The following is a 4,870-nucleotide window of genomic DNA, read 5'->3' on the forward strand; positions in this document are numbered from 1 at the left end:
TCCAATTCAAATTAGAACCATATCGCAGAGGTCTAGGAGCAATCAGTCGGATCAAAATTTTGCGCAGCAATTTTAGATGCAAAAGGAGATTGAAAAACTTTGCCCGAGGTTGATGCGATTAAATTTCAATTTTCTCATTAAACCCCCATTCTACTGTATATTTACACCTCAGGAATATGAAAAGATGTGATTTGATGAGCCTGCATCAGTTTTGTCAAGATTTTGTTCTCTTACACATATTTATCACTTGCATTGATTATTTTCACTGTTTTTACCACTTCCTGTGAGATAGCCGGAACCGGTTTCAAGACTGTACCAATTGTCTCAAATATGGTCTGAAGTTAGTCTCTTGCTAACTGTTGAACAGGTTTTCTGAAAATCCGAAAATTGATGTGCATCCATGGATTTGATTCATTTTACATTTTGGTCATTCTGCCGGGACATACAAAACGGGTTCTACCGGTAGTCTCTAATGTGATCTGAGACTATTTTTTTGTAAACCGTTCATCAGGTTATCGAAAAAAACGTGGTTTGATATGTCGCATGCATGGGTTTGGCTCTTATATGCATTTGACCACTTCCTGCAAGACACCCGGAACCGGTTCCGGAATACTACTGGTTTTCTCAAATATGGTTTGAAACCATTTTCATGATAACCGTTCATCAGGTTATCTAAAGAGCTGCGATTTGATGTGTTGCATGCATGGATTTGGTTCACTTTTACATTTGACCACTTCCGGCGGAACATCCGGAACTGGTTCTAAAGCACCACCGGTAGTCTCTGCTGGCTATTTTCCTGCTTATTGTTCACCAGGTTATCGAAAAAGCCGCTATTTGATGTGTCGCATGCATGGGTTTGGTTCACTTTAATATTGGACCACTTCCGGCGGGACATCCGGAGCCGGTTCCAGAACCAGTGAAGAGAATTGTCAGACAAAAGAGGCACAAAACAAGCAACAAAGAAGGCGCGACGATTAGTCTTTATCCCTACTGGTGACATATAATGACATGATCTCGAAATTTTTTGTTGCAGACAAAACGGAAGCTGAATTTGTTGCGTACTTTTCAACTCGTGAATAATCAATTATTACTAACCCAAAGTCGAAACTGTTTGATGATAGAGCTTCACCAGAATTGCAGTGTTTACCGACTCGAAGTTACCGTTCAAGAATCGCAATGCAAGGCTTGAAAATCTCTAAACTCGTGGTCTACGATGTTAATCCCATTATTTTCAAGTTGGGACAAACTTATGTCGCATGGGTTGTTTTGTCGCAACAAATACAGATTGTGACATTGTCATTATTTTTGCGCGATGGTTGAATTTTGATTCACTGTCCAGAACACAACCGGTAGTCTCTTCTGTGATTGAAGGCTATTTTCCTGCTTACCGTTCTTCAGGTTATCGAAAAAGCTGCTATTTAATGTGTCGCATGCATGGGTTTCGTTCCCATCTACATTTGACCACTTCCGACGGGACACACGGAACCGGTTCCGGAATACTACTGGTTTTCCTAAATATAGTCTGATTCCATTTTATTGCTAACTGTTCATCAGATTATCTATGGAGACGCGATTTGATGTGTCGCATGCATGGGTTTGGTTCAATTTTATATTTGGCCACTTCCGGAGGGGCACCCGGAACCGGTTCCGGAACACTACCAGTAGTCTCTGCTGGATCAAAGGCTATTTTCCTGCTCACTGTTCATCAGGTTATCGAAAAAGCCGCTATTTGATGTGTCGTATACATGGATTTGGCTCACTTTTATGTTTGGCCACCTCCGGCGGGACATCCGGAACCGATTCCGGAATACTACTGGTTCAGATATGGACTGAGAGTATTTTCCTGCTTACCGTTCGTCAGGTTATCAAAAAAGCCGCGGTCTGATATGTCGCATGCATGGTTTTGTAGCATTTTCATATCTGACCCCTCCCTGGGGTACCGATCCGGAACACCTAAATGGCCATAACTCCGGAACGGCTGAACCGATCCGAACCATTTTCAATAGGAAACAATGGGACCAGATTCCACGTCGAATAAACCGTCGGTCATAAAAATCGGTTGAGGTTTACTGCCAAAAAGTGATGTGAGTTTATTTTGTACACACACATACTCTCACACACACATACACACACACACACACACACACACATACATACACACACACAGACATCACCTCAATTCGTCGAGCTGAGTTGATTGGTATATGTGACTCGACCCTCCGGGCCTTCTATCAAAAAGTCATTTTTGGAGTGAACATATAGCCTTTCCAGTACACTTAGTGTACGAGAAAGGCAAAAAATGGAGAAGAACAGTTTGAAATCTATTATTCTTTCCCTTCGGTATTTAACCACACGTCTGAGTGGTGCCTTTAATGATGCATGATAAATCAATGGGTGAAAAGGCGAATTTTACGGTGAGGTCCCGCTATGTCTGCGATCCATCAACTTCTGGAATTTATATGCACAAATGGTTATATGATTAGCAGCTTGGGGTTAGCTTTTTGTCTATATAGGTACGTTTCCAAATACTTTGAACACTCCTATTTAAAGAAACATCTGAAAGAAGCTGCAAAAATCATCTTAATAATTTGAACTGACTAACTGACCGACAAATCTTTACAACGCAATGACTAGTGAAGAGTTGAGGTATATCATAAAGAATTAATCCGCACATATGAGCTTTTCTCGGAAGGGTTTTCCAGATATGTAACTCTAGTAAGTTCAGAGTGATTTAAGATGGATTACTTCTGGGAACCTTCTGTTTGTACATATAGAGGAATTGCTGATGTAGCTACTGAAACTCTATCCGAATCATTGAAGGTATTACTGGAAATGGAAGTAATTTTCTCATAATAAATACTTGAACAATTCTGGGAAAACTCTGTTGGGATTTTAAGTAAATTCCATCTAGGAACTTTGGAAATTACACTGGTTAAAATTCAATAAAAGAGGAAATATTTTTTTAATCTGCCTCACGTTGGCGGCAGCTCACTGACGTAGTGTACGGTTTAGGTCAAAAATGACCCTATTGCCAAAGGAGGGTTAACAAAAGCTACTAAAAGAATCCGTATTGTAATAATGGACGTCATTCATTAATTACGTAAGGCATTTTTTTTACGATTTTTCAAAACCTCCTCCCCCTTTGTTAGATTTTTGTATTTGAACCCAAATATTTTTGTAAGTAACGTAATATTTATTTGTAATTCAGAATTTGTGGAAAATTGAGAATATATTATCATTTCAGTTTTGCGGGTACCTATCATGGCAGCGTGCTGGCATTCTAGGGGTATAGTTTAGTTTCTAGCTCGTTAGAGTTTTAATCTTTGAACAGAACAATGTTCAAATATTTTTTAATGCAGCGTGACAAGTTTGAAGTTGTAAGCAAATTGATCACGTACAAATGTATCTCTAGTCCAATCCATAAGAAAGGCGTTAAATTTACATTTGAGAATCTTCAAGCGATCACCATTCTTAACCCTAAAAGGGATAGCTGGGGTCCATTGGACCCCAGGCGCCTTTCAGAGCTCGTGTTTGATGGAACACACTCAGCGAGCTGACGAAACTGAGGCCATGAAGGTATCCCTTTTAGGGTTAAATTCGCCTACGATTTCAGATGATCCTTGTAAAGTAAATGTATAAATTTGTGCAAAGTTATGAAGCCGGTTCCATCAATATGACTTGGTAACAACGGACCAGATCTTCCCCAATCCCCAACTGACAATTCCACCAGATCACGGTGTGTTGTGTAGAAAAACTTTATAATAAAAAAATAAGTAAGTCTGACATTATGCCCAATAATACTTTGGACCATTCCCTTCAACTTCCTGGGTCGGTGGAAAACATCCATCGGGGGGTCTAGAACGAAAAAGTTACAAAAACTGTTAATTATTGCATCTCCTACAAATAGTCTCATCTTTTTGTCTTTGAAGTTAGAACCATAACATTTTCAGGCGTTTCAAAGTAGTATACGTAGATGATTGTGTGCAAATTTCATTGGAATATGTTAACTGGTTTTCAAATAATAGCAAAACTATCAAACGCATTCTAAAATACTAAGCTTAGTAGCAAAACACCCACTAAATATATTCGAACCAACTAAAGGATTCGAAGAAAGGACCTTAAGGACAAGGTATTTGGAGTACATGGCTCAAATTTTCTAGAGCACCGTTTTTCAGAACCAGTGAACGGGTATGGCTGTAAATGCAGCACGCTGATTGTTCAGTGGCTGTCATCAGCGTGATGCATTTTGATCCAGATCCATTCAACGGTTCTAAAAAACGGTGCTCTAGAAAGTTTGAGCTATGTACTCCAAATACCTTGTCCTTAAGATCACCAGGCTACCACTCGGCTATCGAACCGGTTGATATGAAAGGAAATAAAACACACACAAGAGGCGTTTGTGGGTCGATAATCACGTTTTACCATGGTAAATTTTAAAACATCTTTATGCTGGTCATTACCGCAAGCCGTCTTTCAGTGTAGCAAAGTAACAAAATTAGAGGGCAATGTGCGAATATCTGAAACAATCATCTTTTCGATAAAATAAATTGAGCGACACACTCGTTTTGAATATACATATGCTTCAGGAGTTCATTTTATTTTATCAGAATAATTTCACGCCAATCGGTTCAGTAGTTTCCGAATCTATGGGGGTCAGACAGATAGAAATTCATTTTATGTATATAAAAATATTGCTATACTCAAATTTGATGAACTGTCATTCGTGATCTTTATTTACCTATTATTCATCGGTCCAAAGGAAATTGCACCTGATTTGATTTAAAAAAACGCTATTTTTATGATTGGATTTGATACAAAAGTATCAAAAGCATGAAAATCTGTTTTTTACAAGAAGCAACGTTATGTTTGG

Source organism: Aedes albopictus, chromosome 3, assembly GCF_035046485.1.
Source record: "Aedes albopictus strain Foshan chromosome 3, AalbF5, whole genome shotgun sequence".
NCBI lineage: Eukaryota > Metazoa > Arthropoda > Insecta > Diptera > Culicidae > Aedes > Aedes albopictus.